This window comes from Saimiri boliviensis, chromosome 3, assembly GCF_048565385.1.
Source record: "Saimiri boliviensis isolate mSaiBol1 chromosome 3, mSaiBol1.pri, whole genome shotgun sequence".
NCBI lineage: Eukaryota > Metazoa > Chordata > Mammalia > Primates > Cebidae > Saimiri > Saimiri boliviensis.
The window spans coordinates 97,586,630-97,604,901 of record NC_133451.1 but is presented as its reverse complement, the minus strand read 5'-3'; the positions used below and the strand labels follow the sequence as shown (position 1 = coordinate 97,604,901).

At 37.1% G+C, this 18,272-nt stretch overlaps 1 protein-coding gene across 5 annotated transcripts in view; it reads right to left on the bottom strand.

The window, feature by feature from the left end:
• TET2 (tet methylcytosine dioxygenase 2) overlaps positions 1-18,272 on the bottom strand; it is a 142,947-nt gene that overhangs the window by 85,049 nt on the left and 39,626 nt on the right. For all 5 annotated transcript variants that reach the window (XM_074396527.1, XM_003929494.3, XM_074396528.1 and 2 more), the window contains exon 2: positions 11,280-11,424. The gene's annotated coding sequence lies outside the window, so the exon portion shown is untranslated. The remainder of the gene's footprint in view (positions 1-11,279; positions 11,425-18,272) is intronic.

Genomic DNA, 18,272 nt, shown 5'->3' with positions numbered 1-18,272 from the left:
AGGTTTGCAGATGATAGGACTGCTACCAGGGGAAAGGTGTGGCTTCCCATGGGCCCCTGAGTGAGCTCTTGCTGGGACCCTCAGAAGGTCTCTGGCTGGGAAAGACTTCCCTTTGGCCCATGACAGAGCAAGTTTGGAACTGAGACACGGGGTTGCTTCAACGTCCACAGCCATGACTTGGGTTGGTAGGCCTGTTACTAGGGATATGAATGAGTGTCATTGGGTCTTTGGGCAGGCAGAGCTGATTCTATACCACAGGAGAATGGGGGTTTGAGTTGGGTCTCAGAGACAGTTCAGAATCCACAGCCAGTCAGGACTGAGGTCAGTAAATGCTGGTGGTGCTCAGATAGGAGTGTCTCTCATTAATTCCCAGGGTAGATAGGACTAGGCCCAGATTGTATCAGAGCAGGGCTAAAACTGAGTCACAGGGCTGCTTTAGATATCACAGATAGGAATGAGGTCAGGAGGCTTGCTACCAAGGACAAAGAAAGGTACTACTGGGTCTCCAGACAGGAAGGACTGACTCTGGATAGTTGTAGAAAGGGGCTGGAGCACAGACCCTCATATTTTAATGTGATAGAGATGTGAAACATATTCATATCTCTATTATTAAGTATACTACCTATATTATATAGGCACAGGTAAAGATCTCATGATGAAGATGCCAAAAGCAATTGCAACAAATGCAAAAATTCACAAATAGGATCTAATTAAGCTAAAGAGATTCTTCACAGTAAAATAAACTAACAACAGGGAAAACAGACAACCTACAGAATGGGAGAAAACTATGCAATTTATGCATCTGACAAAAGTCTAGTATCCAACATCCATAAGGAACTTAAATTTATAGGAAAACAAACAACCCCATGAAAAAGTGGGCAAAGGACATAAACAGACACTTTACAAAAATGTCAGACATGTGGCCAACAAACATATGAAATAAAGCTCAACATCACTGATCATTAGAGAAATGCAAATCAAAACTACAATGAGATACCATCTCACATCACTCAGAATGGCTATTATTAAAAAGTCAAAAAATAACAGATGTTAGTCAGGTGTGGAGAAAAAGAAATACTTATATACTATTGGTGGGAGTTTAAATTAGTTCACCCTTTGTGGAAGACAATGTGGCAATTCCTCAGAGACCTCAAGACAGAAATACTATTCAATCCAGCAATCACATTATATACCCAAAGGAAAACAAATCATTCTGTTACAAAGACACACGTACACACATGTTCACTGCAGCACTATTCACAGTAGTGAAGACATGGAATCAACCTAAATGCCGTCAATAATAGACTGGATAAAGCAACTGTGTTATATATACAGCATGGAATACTATGCAGCCATATAAAAGAATGAGATCATGTCCTTTGCAGGGACATGAATGGAGTTGGAGACCATTATCCATAGCAAACTAACACAGGAACAGAAAGCCAAATACCACATATTCTCAATTATAAGTGAGAGCTAAATGATGAAAACACATGGACACAAAGAACAACACATACTAGGGCCTATCAGAGGGTGGAGAGTGGGAGGTGGGAGAGGATCAGGAAAAATAACTATGGGTAGTAGGCTTAATACCTGGGTGATGAAATAACCTGCACAACAAACTCCCATGACCCAAGCTTGCCTATGCAACAAACCTGCATATGTACCCCTGAACTTTAAAAAAGAAACAAGCCAAGAGATGGAATGGAAAAAGATTTCCATAAACATCCTTAGACTTAAAGGAGGGACTTGAAGTAATAAGATGAAATTTAATAAATTGAAAGTTAAAATCCCCAACATCTATTTAGAAAATCACAGTCACAAAGTGAAGGATGAAAGAGATCTATTTATCAGCTGCTTGCGTGAAAAAAAGACAAAAACTGTTGCGTACTGTAACTTCGATGCGATTAAACAGTATGCGCTTACTATAAAAAAGCAAGTGTGCTTTGGGACTGTATTAATAGATGTGCAGTGTCCAGGCAATTAGAAGATAACCCTATAAGGATTTGGTCATGTTTAAGATACCAAATGCCAAATTTTAATATTTAAGGGATCAGTAAATTATAAATGTATCCAACATTTTTTAAGAAAGAATAGAAGACTCTTCCTCAACTTGCTCTCAAACTTCTCTTTCTACAGTGAAACATTTATGTTCATCAATACTATTGGAATTAGAACACTAAACATATCCCTAAAGTCTCCAAATAGCTAAAACCTCACAACTCTCAACTGCGATGCGTTTAATTTTGGTAGGATAGTTGAGGGGAAAAAAATGTAAGTATCAAACGTTCCACAAGTGCTACTTATAATTAAGTATCTCTGAGGTTCAAGCTTTGATATAATGTAACTTTGTAAATAAGATTATCATATTTTGACACTTCAAGTTCCAACTACTCGACTCCCACACTGATGTACCAAATCAGTGAGTTCCCAGTTATTACTACGAGTATCCAGTTAGGTGCTAGACTGGTCCTTTTAGGAATGCAGTAAAGAAGGTTCCTGCATGGTATGGGAAGGGAATGTTCATTTTTTTCAGGCTACAATGCATATGTTTCCCAGATAATAATAACAGCAATTTTATAAACATTTTGATTCTCAAAAATGTAGAAAATATTCTCTTGTCCTTATTTTCTGGCTTGCTTCCTTCCTCATAACTTCCTTCTGTTTCCTTTAACTGGTCTCAAATATTTGATGTTGGCATTTTAGTACATACTTTAGTTTCTGACCTAGGTTAATAAAGAGAAATATCTTCCATATCATTATTAAAAGCTAAGCTAAGTTTTAAAAAATATATTTGGATATTATTTTCTTTTTTATAGAACAATGGCACCTTCATTAAGTCAAAAACCATTTATTTATTTATTTATTTTTGAGATGGAGTTTCACTCTTGTTGCCCAGTCTGGAATGCAATGGTGCAATCTTGGCTCCCTGCAACCTCCACCTCCTGAGTTCAAGCGATTATCCTGCCTCAGACTCCCAAGTAGCTGGGATTACAGACATGCACCACCATGCTCGGCTAATTTTGTATTTTTAGTAGAGATGGGGCTTCACTGTATTGGTCAGGCTGGTCTTGAACTCTTGACCACAGGTGATTCACCTGCCCAGCCTCACAAAGTACTGGGATTACAGGTGTGAGCCACCGCACCTGGCCCAAAAATCATTTATTAAATATTTACTATGTAGGTATTCAGAGATGCTTTTCCACCTTGCTCTTCTAGGAAGATTTACTAATTAAAAAAAAAATCATAGTAATTCTAATTTTTTAAACATCTAAAAGGTAACTCACTTTCAACAAGTAAAACTTCTAGAAAAACAGAAAGGGACAATTAAAATCTAAATTTAAAAACTAAGAAAACTACTTTTCCATGCCTTAAAGTCTGAAAGTGAGCAAAGAAAAAACCTTTTAGAGACCGTCTGGTTCTATATTTTATTAATGAATATGTGATATTTTTTGTTCTAAATGAAATACACTTAAAATGCCCATATATTCAATTCTAAATTTGATATGGGAAGTGTATTTACTTTCCTCTATACCTATGGATATTAAGAATCCCTTTTTGGCCAGAAGTGGTGGCTCATGACTGTAATCCCAGCACTTTGGGAGACCAAGGCGGGCAGATCACAAGGTCAGGAGATAGAGACCACCCTAGCCAACATGGTGAAACCCCGTCTCTACTAAAATACAAAAAATTAGCTGGGCATGGTGGTGCACGCCTGTAGTCCTAGCTACTCGGCAGGCTGAGGCAGGGGAATTGCTTGAACCCAGGCAGCAGAAGTTGCAGTGAGCCAAGATCATGCCACTGCACTCCAGCTGGGCAACAGAGCAAGACTCTGTCTCAAAAAAGAAAAGAAAAAGGATTATTTTTTACTGTTTGGTCAGGGAACCTAAAGGTTAGAGGTCTTTCCTAAAATGCTCTCTGAAGTTCTACCGTATTAGTTTGTCCTCGCAAGCCTGCACCACCCATTCTCAGCTACACCACAAAGCACCTGGGTAGCAACCCCAAACAAGAGCCTACATTCTAAAGTCCACTGACCACTTTCTGCTTCTCTGACAGTGAAAAACAGAACACAACAAAAAACTGCTAGATAAGAAAATCTATAATCAATTAATCTTTTCATAATTTTCAAAATTCTGTATGCATGTATTTCTCACTAGGCAAGGTCTTGAGCATGTTTAATCATCAAAAATTATCACCCAATAGACATCAAATATCATTCTTCACAACAGCTCTCAATCTTCTCTTTCTACAATGAAACATTTATGTTCATCAATACTATTGGAATTAGAACACTAAACATATCCATAAAGTCTCCAAATAGCTAAAACCTCACAAATCTCAACTGTAACACATTTAATTTTGATAGGATACTTTAAGGGGGAAAAAAATGTAGGTATCAAATGTTCCAGGAGTGTTTCTTACAGTTAAGTATCTCTGAGGTTCAAGCTCTGATATAATACAACTTTGCAAATGAGATTACCATGTTTTGACACTTCAAGTTCCAACTACTTGACTCCCACACCTCTTCCCTCCACTTAATCAGCAAGTGCTGTATCTATCTTAAGAAGTAGGAAGAAGTTGCCAGTAGGGGTACAGGGAAATAAAAGATATGAAAAAGATCACAAAGCAAACCTGGTTTTTTAAATTGTATGATTGAGTGCCTACTATGTAACCAGACACTGTATAAAATATTGGGAATAAAAGACAAGACGTAGCCTTTGTCCTAGAAATTTCAGAATCTGTGGAGGAGACAAGCACAAACAAATGACTACAGTAAGTGGGATGTTTGAGGAACAACAGCACCACAATATGAAGATTCCCATATGAGAAATCCGAACTGTGTCATTAAGAGAAAAGGGCAGCTTATCAGGAGAGCAACAGCAGCACAAAGGCTCAAATGCGTAAAATACTATGTCATGGCAAAGATTTACAAATTTGAAGGGACAATATGGTAAGGAGGAATTTGAAGAGTGACAAGGAGCCAGATCAGCAATATCAAGCATAGAGTTTGATCTACTTTCTGTGGGCTGATGGTTTTCTGAACTGAGTTCTTTAGACTCCTGGGTTCATAGAGCTATTTATGCCCATTCTGAAGAGGGGTAAGTAGGTGTCTACAAGAATTCTACATCACATGTATCTTCACATTAACCAGATAAACTCCATTTTAATTGCAAACTTCAAGTAGGGGAGGGATGGGAAAGTTTCCACTCCTTTAATAAAATGTGAAATGGGTATCCATAAAAGAATATTAAGAAGGGGTATACATGGTCAAATTTCACTTAAGAATGAGCATAAAGGGGTACTTTGATCATCAGAAAGAAAAAAATAAAAAACAGAGACAGAGGGAACAATTAGGAAATAATTAATTCACAGAAGTGGTGAGATGACTGAAGAGTGAAAAGGATGGGTATGTCCAAACTAGGTTTAGGGGTATGGTTGGAAAAAATGGTAGAAGTTCTTGGTCAACAAGTTGAATGCTCTCAACGCAACAGTAAGCAAGCTGGTGAGCAGGACTTAAGGAAGGGTACTGTATATGAGTGTGCACAAGTATGTGAACATGTGCAAGTGGGGGTAGGAGTCAAGATCTTGAGAAGATGGTCAAAGATTTTTAAGAAAAGTCCCCAAGACTCCCACCAAGATTAACGGACTATACAAGTCCTTGGTTGAGGATTACAAAATTGTTATACACAGATACAACATTATAGTCAGCCCCCCATGGGTATTCATGAATTCCAGCATCTGTGGATTCAATCAATCACAGATCAAAATACTCAGGGGGGGGAAAAAAAAGATGGTTGTATTTCTACTGAACATGTACAGATACTTTTTCTTGTTACTATTCCCTAAACAATACAGTATAATAACTATTTATATAGCATTCACATTGTAGTATTATAAATAATCTAGAGATGATTCAAAGTATACGGAAGGGTATATGTAAATTATGTGCAAATACTGTACTATTTTATATAAGAGACTTGGGAATCCACAGATTTTGATATCCATCAGGAGTCCTGGAACCAATCTCCCACAGATATTGAAGGACAGCTATAATTATATGATCACAGATTCTTCTAGAAAATCACTACTTGTTTTTATAGTCTTTTCAATATTAAATGAGCTAAGAAAATCCATACTATTTTCACATTTTGAGAAAAATGTCTGGTCAGATTAACATCTGTAAAGATGAATAAACATTTTTAGTGCCTGCATTTGCATTGCAATTTTCTTTCAGAATACAAACAGTTTTCACGAAGACTCTTTCATTTCTGCTTAAAATATCCTGAGATCAATAGAGGCAACTGATATTTCACCATTTGATGAGGAAACTGAAACACAAGAATGGTGAAAATTACTTTCATAAGTTACAGTCCATTTTAGCATGGCTTACTTGTTCTAAAATCAAAGGTCACATCAGATGTGGATATGTATTAAATGCAAAAAATGCTATAGAGCTATTTGTGAATTTAGGGATTGCCAAGGTTGTCAGATAAATGCCATGATAATGTCAACGATCTTGTTTAATTCAGTCTCTTGGGACAAAGAGACTACTGATATGAATCTGGGCCTTGACATACATATAAGACACCATATATAAGAGGAGATTTGCTTTCACATAGTTCAGTTATGATTTGTACCATACTCTGTGGCATGTGAAATGGAGAGAGTAAAGAAGGGTATAAAGAATTTTAATGCTACTATAAATACATGTCTGCTTACTTGCTAGATAATTACATTTTATTAGAATAAAAAATATCTGATGAGTAGTAGAAAAACTGAAGAGTACGGTTTGAAGAACACAGTATTAGATGATCTCTAAGGTCTATTTTTTCTTTTAAAATCCTGTGACTCAAAGAATAAACTGCTCAGGCTTGTTAGAACAATGACTACGGATTTTAGCTCGTAAGAATGACCTGTAAGGAAGGAACAAGGAAGTCTTAAAGTCTAGGCCTTGATTTAAATTTGAAGAGAAATGAGGACCTAGATCAGGAAAATCAAGAAAGTGTAATCTATTTCCTGTAGGGTGATTTTTTTTTGGGCCAATTAGAAAAGCCAGTTTTCTTCTGAAAGATTAAGAGAAAAATAGTACATCATTAGAAATACCATTAGTCCTTAAACTACTGAAGAGATAAAAAGATAACATTGTAAATCAGGAAACTTCAACAATGACTATAGGTGGGAGAAAGTGATTAATTAAATCAAGAAGACTGAACTTTCTAAACAAGTTAGATCTGTTTCATGAGAAAGGATAAAATGTGTCTATGTTAATTAGAAAAACAGCTACAAGAGAGTGCTAACAGGCAAGTCAAACCTTCTAATCCTATTCTCCACAAGCAAGCTGGCAAGATACAAATCACTAACTCTTTTTATAGACAGCAGAAGGAGAGGCTCAATATGGAGACCTGGGGCTACAGCAAGTTACATACAAAATAGCTAGAGGCATGGCTATAAAGTCATGTAACATCTCTGAGTATTGTTTTTCCTTCCACAAAATGAACTAATTGGATTAGCTAATGTCTAATGATTCCAAATCAAAAATGATTTGATTCTGTCTCTCCAACTTATTATAAAAAATTTTTGTATAGCAAACAATTTTTGTACTATGTTAGCATTTACATGGATTAGAAAGTTAATTCAGCCTATATGACAAATATCATATAAACTTTAGTTGCCTTAAGAATATCTGCATCTGATTATCTTAACTGACTCACGTTGAATTCAAACTCATATGTCCTAACTTCCCTATTTCCTTTAATACCAACACTTAATGAATCGTTTTGAAATTTTCAGAGAAACCTTTTGACTCCTCTCTTTTATCTCTTGTGTGCAATCAGCAAATAAATCTTCATCATTTTTCCTTAAAATATATAAAATCTATCTTCCTTTTTCATACTTATTTCTCTTATCAAAATCCATTTTCAATGTATCTCCTAAATTACTGCAACTAGTACCTCCATTTCTTTATTTGTTTAAATTTGTAAAAATAATGTTATTGCTAAAGACAAGAATTTACCTTTCTATTCACCTGCTGCAATTGTTCCTCAATATTTGCAGGATAGCATGGAATAATCTTTAGCTTGACCTCAAGATTTTACACAATTTGGCCTTACTCTGCTTTTCCATCTTCTTGCCCATATTTGCCGACATGAACTCTATACAAGGTCACTTCTTTTCTGTTTCCCCACCACTTGCCCTCTGCCTGGCCCATTCCTGTCCTAAAGGCTGACATTCTTATTTCACTCCATCTCATGCTGTTTCCCCTCCACTTCTCTCCAGTGAGATTACATTCTTTGTTATTGATCCCAAGTCTTCCTATCCTTCAGGAACCCAGGCCATGTCCTGTCATCTTCCCTTGTGAAGCCTCCTCTAACTGTTACAGTCCAGATGGACTTTGCCATTCAACTTCCAAAGTTCTTGTCTTTATCACTTACTTAGGTGTATGTGTAAATATTTTTCTCTTTTTTGAGAAGGAGTTTCCCTCTTGCTGCCCAGACTGGAGTACAATGGTACAATCTCAGCTCACCGTAACCCACACCTCCTGGTTTCAAGCGATTCTCCTGCCTCAACATCCTGAGTAGCTGGGATTACAGGCATGCACCACCACACCCAGCTAATTTTGTATTTTTAGTACAGACAGGATTTCTCCATGTTGGTCAGGCTGGTCTCGAACTCCTGATCTCAGGTGATCCACCCGCCTTGGCCTCCTAAAGTGCCAGGATTACAGGCGTGAGCCACTGCACCCAGCATGTGTAAATATTTACTGATGTATAAGATACTGTGATTCTTTTTAAATCACTCTACATAAAACTTTTTACTACTCCAGGACTTTATGGCTGTTCTCCACTACTTAGAATTCCTTCAGACAACTTTATCATTTGTTTCTACACTATTAGTAGATTTTTATTTAAGACATAATCTTCTCTTGAAGCTACCTTGCTTGACTACCGTATCTTCAATTGCTACCTAACCATGCCACCCAAATTCCCTTTTCTCCTTTATGTTTTTATGCTTAGCAGTTCTTGGTATTTAGTGCATTGTACATTTTATTTATTTTGTATGTGTTGGTCTCTCTAATAGATTCTAAGCTTGACAAGGTAAGAGATTTTTGTCTCTTTTGCTCATTAATGCAACTCTAGTTCCTAGAAGAGTGCCTGGTATTTGGCAGGTGCTTGTGAAATATTTTTGAATGAATTCATATTTTTAAAACTAAAAGCAACATTAATAATAGTGGTTAATAATAATAAAACAAATGCTAATATAAAATTGAGAACTTATATGTTGGGCAATGTACATGTTATACATAAAATAATCCTATTATCTATTATTATCTACTTTATTATTTGTCATATAAAGCAAGGCTTACAAAGGTTAAATAATTTTCCCAAGAACATATGCCTAATAAATGTGCTAAAAAAAATTCTAGGCTTATTTGCTATTGAAAATAAATCAAAGGCTGAGCTTATCCAACTGTAAAAAACTAAATGTAAAACAAGATTTTTGAGGAGATATGAGGGAAGAATTCAAACAGCTACCTGTAAAATATTTTCCCCCAGTTGCTAACATTTAATTTGTTGTCTTTTTTTTTTTTTTGTAAGTTGACCTTATACTTTTCCATAAACTTCTGCACTTTATTCCTTACCCAGGCTTAATATTCAAGAAGAGAAAATATTCTGACTAATGTTACGACTTCATTAAAGAGTAAAAATTCCATCTTAAAAATACATTCTCAGTTCTCATGTAAAAGACCAGGGCAGAATGAGTAGTCACAGTTCTCACAGAGTTAGGTAAAGTAATCATTAAGGGAGGAGGGGAAAAGTAAAGAATGCTTTATTCATAATTACCTAAGATTTTCCAGCATGAGAGGAGAAAGAGGAAGTCTATTTTCAGTGACAATGATTACTCTAAAAATATTAACATGCAAAGGGAAAATTTTCATTCTGAGAGTTACTACTATGCTGAGTTCTCTTTCCTTCACAGAGTGACTTAAAATTCCCAGGGTAGAGAGGTAATCTAGACAGTTGGGCTTGCCCTGTGTCTTGAAAATGGCAACATCCAGGAATCATGGGAGTTTAATTGAGGACACATTGGAAAGGATTTCTCAGCACCAGGACAGTCTCTAAGAAGTATCAAGTGGCAGAGTGGACACTTATATCCTCAGGTGTCTGCAGTAAGGGAGAGAGTAGAGCTACACAGGCTTTTCAGAAGATTTGTTATGCTGAATGCATAAACAAGATTTAGTGAAACTGAAGCTGAATTACCTACTAAAAGGGTTATAGAAGAAAAAAAAGCCTAATTCTTTCTTTTACCCACCTAATCCAGATTATTTCCTGCAATGTCCCTATAATTTTAACTGGATTATATAGTACAAGCAAAGTCAAATATCATAGAATTCATTCTCATCTTCATCTTAAACATTTTAGAAAAAAAATACATGAGTTCCCTACTTCTATATGAGAAAATGGTCTGACAGCCCTTAGGTTGGGACACTCAGCAGGCCATGCATTTAGAGCAAATTCATTTTTATTAAGATAATTTTAAGAACATGATTTTAAAAAAAGTATTGTGTCTCCCTGTGTGTCTCTTTTGTATTTTCAGAAAACCACATGAACTGGGCCCAGGGCATGAACATGTAATCCCAGTTCTTTAAAAGACTAAGGCAGGATGATGGTTTGAATCCAGGAGTTTGAGAGCAGCCTGGGCAACATAGCTAGACTCTATCTATTCAAAACAAAGTATATGTAAAATCACATAGCTGCTCCTGCGATCTGCCATTCCATGATTTAGTTCTCTACTAGTTCCATGCCACTAAATTGTCATACAACTGACTGGCCAGTTGCAGTAGGTACTCACTTGTCCAATCAGCAAATAACCACAAATATCATTTATTTGTTCCTTAACAAAATTGAGACAAAGTGGCTACAAGTGAAGTAAAATGGAGAAGCTAAATATTGTAACAACTGGTTATAGATATCGTATTTCCCTATGCTTATAGTTATATTTGAATAATTCTTACCTCTTTTTAAAAACTTCATAGACATTGAGAATTGATAAAAATTCATCTTTCTCTCCAAAAACACAGATATACGTAAGTCAGCACAAAACTTTAGCAAATTCACAAATCTCACAATCTAATTGATGTGTCCTAAGCACAGACAATAAAGAAAAGTATTTGAGAGGGTGCAGGGTAACTTGGAGTTGAAGTTTGGGAGAGATTAACCATTAAATTAGGAATAAATTTCTACTTGAAAAGCAAGCATCAACTGTCTCTACTGTCTTACCAGCAGCTCAGTCCCTTACTGCTCCTCCTGATCATGTCCTGTTGGCTGCTGCTGAGCCCATCTCCTGCTTCCAAGCGTTGTCACTCAACAGAAGAAAAGGCAAGTAAACAATCTTGAGAGGGTGTGCTGCTGAATGTTTGCCAGCCTAGAGAAGACAAAATTTGAATACTTTTAAGTTAGCAAAAAGAAACAGGGTATATACATCTGATATAAAGAGTTTAAAAGGTGTTAAGTCCCTATAATTGAATATTTCCATTCCACTGCGGCTGTTAAAAACCTTACAGGATTGCCGGGTGCAGTGGCTCACGCCTGTAATCCCAGCACTCTGGGAGGCCGAGGTGGACAGATCACCTGAGGTCAAGAGTTCAAGACCAGCCTGACCAACATGGTGAAACCCTGTCTTGTAAAAAAAAAACAACAACAAAAAAAAAACAAACTTATAGCATCTTTCTCAAAGCAATGAAGCTCTCAAATGTACTGTAATAAAATTCTAATATTTGTAGAGCACTTTGCAATGCTCAAAGCATCTTTGGTCTTCATATCTTCACTGCAATAATCAATGAGGTTTAAGACTCAGTGGCTTATATTACTTCATCTGTTGAATCCAGTGGTTCACAGTGTGGCTTACCAGAGTATCACCTACATACGAAGCTGAGGATTTGTGCTCAGAGATTGACTTGTTGAGTTCGGAAACCGTATTCTCCAGGTGACTTCAAAGTGAAGTCAGGATTGGGAATCACTAAGTCCCTGTACTTGATGAGACGTAACAATAACTAAACTAAGAAATACCAAGTATTTATTCAGTATATACCCTGTCAAGGTATGACGCTAAGTGCTATGAAAAAGGTAAAACATTATAACATGTGGTTTCTGTGCTCAAGGGTTTCAAATTAGCAGAAGAGACTGGATGTATACTTTAAAAGGACCACCTAATAAGATACTGCTTTAAAAACAACCCAAATAAGACTTAATTGGTCAAAGATGTAGTAAAAATATTGAGTGCTACAAATGCCTGAGGATGACTATGCACTGAAACAAGGGAGAAAGTCAAACACATGAGAGAAGTCCACTGGGTTCCAAGGGCAGGGAGAAGAGAGGAACGAGGAGAGAGCGTTGTTTCGAGGCAGTGATAGGGCTGCTGCAGCAGACTGGAGGAGATTAAAAAGTTCACTCTGACTGAAGGTTGTCTACAAAGAAGCATAAGAAAAATTTGGAAAGACAGAGTTGAAACAGAATCTAAATAAAGAGTTTTGATAAAATGGCTAAAGGAGTTGTCCATTTTCCTGAATATATGGAAATAGTTGTTTTTTTTTTTTTTTTTTTTTGAGACGGAGTTTCGCTCTTGTTACCCAGGCTGGAGTGCAATGGCGCGATCTCGGCTCACCGCAACCTCCGCCTCCTGGGCTCAGGCAATTCTCCTGCCTCAGCCTCCTGAGTAGCTGGGATTACAGGCACGCGCCACCATGCCTAGCGAATTTTTTGTATTTTTTAGTAGAGACGGGGTTTCACCATGTTGACCAGGATGGTCTCGAACTCTTGACCTCGTGATCCACCCGCCTCGGCCTCCCAAAGTGCTGAGATTACAGGCTTGAGCCACCGCGCCCGGCAATATATGGAAATAGTATTGGAATATCCTGAAATAGTATCAGAAGCCATTGAAGCTCATGTTCCAGGGGTTCTCGGTAAATGCCAGACACTATGCTAGATGCACTACATACGTCACCTCATTTAATACTCAAAAAATTATCTGGTCAGATCCTTGTTATTATTCCCATTTTACAGAGTAAGAAGGGAGGTCTCTTGATTTTTCCTCAAAGTCACATGCCTAGAAATAGTAACCTGAGACTGGGTCATGCTGCTTCTGTAGAAACATGGAACCTGGAAACCATCATTCTCAGCAAACTGACACAAGAACAGAAAATCAAACACCGCATATTCTCATTCACAGGCAGGTATTGAACAATGAGAACACATGGACACAGGGAGGGGAGCATCACACACTGAGGTCTGTGGGGGGAAACTAGGGGAGGGACAGCGGGGGTGGGGAGTTGGGGAGGGATAACATGGGGAGAGATGCCAGATATAGGTGATGGGGAGGAAGGCAGCAAACCACATTGCTATGTATGTACCTATGCAACAATCCTGCATGTTTTTCACATGTACCCCAAAACCTAAAGTGCAATAATATATATATATATATAAAAGAAAAAAAACACAGCATCATGAAAGTCATGTTAAGATTAAGGGGTATTTTGAGATACAATTTACATACCATCAAATGCGTCCTTGTAAAGTATATGAGTCAGTGGGTTTTATATATTTTAAAAAATTATGCCACTGTCACCTATCACCACTATCAAACTGCACATTTTAATCACTCCATCCCCCTCCCCCCAAAAAACCCACTACTCATTAGGAGCCAGTTCTCATTCCTTCCTCCCCTGGGCCTTGGTGACCCACTAATCAACTTTCAGTCTCTATGGATTTACCTAATTTGAATGACTTTAAATATATGAAATCATATAAAATGTGTCCTTTTATGTCTGGTTTCTTTCACTTAGTATAATGTTTTTAAGGTGCATTTGTGTTGTAGTATGTGTTTGTACTTCATTCTGTTTTATGACTAATAGTCTGCTGTATTTACATGCCATATTTCCTTTAGTTATCAATGTTGAACTTTTGGGTTACTTCCAGTTTTAGCCTCATAAATAATGCTTCTTTGAATATTCATTTAAACCTTTTTTATTGTGATAAAATATATGTAACAAAGTTTGCCATTCAAACCACACTTAAATATACTATTCTGCAGCATTAAGTATATTCATATTCACCGTCACTGCTACCCATCTCCATAACTTTTGCATCCTAAACAGAAACTCTATACTCATTAAACAATAGCTTCCAATTTGCCTCTTCTCCCAGACTCTGGTAATCATTATTCTACTGCAATGCTTTATGAATTTGACCATTCTAAGTACCTCATGTAAGTGAAATCATATTTTTCCTTTTGTGATTGGCTTATTTCACTTAGCATAATATACAAAAGATCCATCCATTTTGTAGCATGTGTCAGAATTTCCTTCCTCTTTAAGGTTGAATAATAGTCCATTGTTTGTCTATATAATGTTCTGTTTATCCATTCATCCATCTATAGGCATTTGGGTTGCTTCCAATCTTTATGTTATTGTGAATAATGCTGCAACAAACATGGATATACAATGCTCATATGTTTTTTTGTGGGCATATGTTTTCAATTCTCTTGGTAGTGGAATCTCCAAGAATGAAACTACTGGGTCTTATGGTAATTCCATGCTTAATCTTTTGAGGAACTGCCAAACTCTTTTTGCAAAGTGGCTGCACCATTTTACATTCCAATAGCAATGTGTCAGGGTTCTAATTTTTCCACATCCTCACTAACACCTGTTATTGTGTGTTTTAAAAATTATATCCATTCCAGTGAGTGTGAAGTGGTAGAATATTTAGGTGTTCTACCTAAATAATTAAAATTATTCTTAATTTAGAAGATTATAAATAATCATAGGCAAGATATTGGCTTATTGTAGTACTCAATCATAAGTGATAGTCGGAATGAGAGGGTGGCAGAAGAAATGAAATAAAATGATCAAACAGAAATATTACTGATAAAGAAATGAATGGCACTTAGTAACATTTTAAATTTAAGGAGAAAAAAGACTCAATTATAGTGATAAAGCTTTTGAGTTTGGTTTTCTGGAAGAATTATGGTATTAATCAGATAACAGATAATTCTAGAAAGAAATCTGAAATAACAAAATAAATTCTTGACATGATACATGTGAATAAACTTATGTATTCCAAATAAATATTCATCACGCAGGTGAAGCACAGGAGGTCAGGGTTGGAGTCAACAGGTTATTTCATCTTCTTTTTAAAGAAATGATCAAAGAAACATTATTAAGATTAGAAGAGGGTTATTGCCTGTATATAACTAGACTCTTAAATCTGAGTTCAGCAACTGACAAACTAAACACTGTGGAAGGCAGAGGAGTTTTTGCCTTTTGTTTTCTGTTTAAAATAGTAAAACAAAACTTAAATAGTAAAAAACATATTTAATAAGCTTTATAGAACTTGTTTTCATCAGAATTTGAGTTAGTATCACATTTTTAACTACACCAAGGTGGTGTTCGTGGTTCTTGGAATGGTATGAGCAGGTCTAGTGGGATTTCCCTCTCTGAGCTGGCAAGGGACTGGGAGTCCTAGAGGACTTGAGTGTCACTATCAACAATTATCTGGTTGGCTGGGAATCAAGCTGGCAAACTATCAAGGAGAAACATGATTTCTAGTTTTATATGCCCAAAACAGTCCCCCTTAGTAAAAAAAGGTGATCCCCAACAAGTAGTCTCTTGAGAGAATATAGCTGCTCGGTAGCCAGTAATTCTGACTTTGTTCAGCTTTGGAAAGTCTCCGATATGATAATATTCAGGAATAAACACAATGATGACTCACAGGCCTATATACATGTTTTGAAAGAGAAGCTCAATGTGCTATTTTGGATCATGAGATAAGTATTCTCAAAGAAGGCTGGGTCGAGGTGGCTCATGCCTGTAATCCCAGCACTTTGGAATGCCAAGGTGGGTGGTTAACTTGAGATCAGGAGTTCGAGACCAGCCTGGCTAACATGACGAAACCCTGTCTCTACCAAATATACAAAAATTAGCCAGGCATGGTGACGCAAGCCTGTGGTCCCAGCTACTTGGGAGGCTGAGGTGGGAGAATGAGGCAAGAGAATCACTTGAACCCAGGAGGCAGAGGTGGCAGTGAGCTGAGATCGTGCCACTGTACTTCAGCTTGGGCGAGAGAGTGAGACTCCATTTCAGAAAAAACAAACAACAACAAAAAAGAAAATCTCAAAAGAAAATGCAAAATACAGTCAGCTTATACATTGAGTTTCCCCTCTGACATAATATATTGAGAGTTATTTTAAAAATCATGTAGAAGACAAAACAGAACAAACATATGAAGGGTAACTGCTGAAGACAGAGGTTAAGATAAGGGCCATGGAGGGGGTTAAAAAAATCTAAGCTGATGAGCACATTTAAATATTCTCATTTTCACACACTTATCTACTGTATTTTTTGTTTTGTTTTGTTTTTCCTGAGACAGGTCTTGCTCTGTTCCCCAGGCTGGAGTGTGGTGGCATGATCTCGGCTCACTGCAGCTTTGACCTCCCAGACTCAAGCTATCCTCCCATCTCAGTCTCCCAAGTGGCTTGGACTACAGGCATGTGCCACCATACCCAGCTATTTTTCTGTTTATTTTTTGTAGAGATGAGGTCTCATTATGTTACCCAGGCTGGTCTTGAATTGCTGAGCTCAAGCAATCCACCTGGGGCGGCCTTCAAAAGTGCTGGAATTACAGGCGAGAGCCACCATGACCAGACATATCTACATTTTTAATTGAATAAAATATACTTCACCAACAAAGTTGCAATCTTTTTGAGCATAATATCATTCCTAAAAAAATTTTCCTTGTTCCCTAAATGGAAGCCTATTCTAATATATTTTATCTGTATAAACCAGGCGTCCCCAAACTACGGCCCACGGGCCGCATGCAGCCCCATGAGGCCATTTATCCAGCCCCCTGCCGCACTTCAGGAAGGGGCACCTCTTTCATTGGTGGTCAGTGAGAGGAGCACAGCATGTGGTGGCCCTCCAAAGGTCTAAGCGACAATGAACTGACCCCCTGTGTAAAAAGTTTGGGGATGCCTGGTATAAACTATTCATTGTGTTTTAAAAAGGTATTATCTACTCTCTGCAATATTTTCCAAATAGATTTAGGAAAAAAAAAAAGACAATAAAAATAGCCAAAATTTATTTAATGCATTCTAAGTCATCTAATTTTCAAAATACTATCAGTTGTGTGCCTTAGCACACTCTTTGTAGGTGGCAGGGCCTCCAGAGCCTGTGCTCTTATTCAACATGCTTCATGGCCTCCACAAGCTTGTACGAGATTCAATGAAACATTTCATTTTGATGAAAGGTAAATAATTCTATATTTAAAAACCTAGAAACAGACAAGTTTTATTTCAAAAAATGAAAAAAAAAAATCCAACCTCTTCTCTAAAAACCAGTCACTCTACCTATAAACATATATATATCAATACAAGTTAGGCACCTTATATAGGAATCCTCCATTTGGGGTTTAAATGAATTTTCCTTTCAAGAGAGAGATCCACCATTGATCAAACATCATCAAACACTTCCGTTACAAACAAAAGACTTTGTTTATCATGCTGGATTTAGTCCTTCCCTTCCCTTTGTGATACTAGTACACCTTCACTGCATGTTTCTTCAAAGCCCCAGTAATAGATATTTCCTTCCTGTTGAAATGCTGCCTTGACTGCTTCTCTGCTTGATGTGATTCTCCTCCAGGTTTAAATGGGGTTTGACTGGAGTTCATTAAACAGCACATTACTCACCTCATCAGGATATGCCCACAAAATGTTTCTTCTCTTCTTATGCACATGCATGCACACACGCGCAAACACACACACACACACACACTACACACACACACACACACACACACACCCCTCTCTCTGCAAGTAAATGATCCCAGCTGTACAGGGCCCAAAGAGAAGTGCTATTTCAGAATGTCAGCTACTTGGCACTGATGGCTATTCTACTGTTAATGCTTTAAAAGCACACTACAGTAGTTAAAGCTTTAAGAAGAAAATTAAAGACCTTAAATGTATTCACTTCCTGCTCCTCCTAACATGAACAAAGTGGTAACTCCCAATGAAAAACTCAATAAGTGCAGAAAAAATTCCATGAAGATAAAAACAAGTATACATCATACAAGGTTATTTCTAATCAACAGTTTTTATATAACTACAATTGCCAAACAAGGCTGATATATCAATCACCAGTTATAAACAACTGTGTTTCCATTACACATAGTGATTATTTAAGAACCAAAGACTGGTACATAGAGGTAAAGGTATAAATTCACATG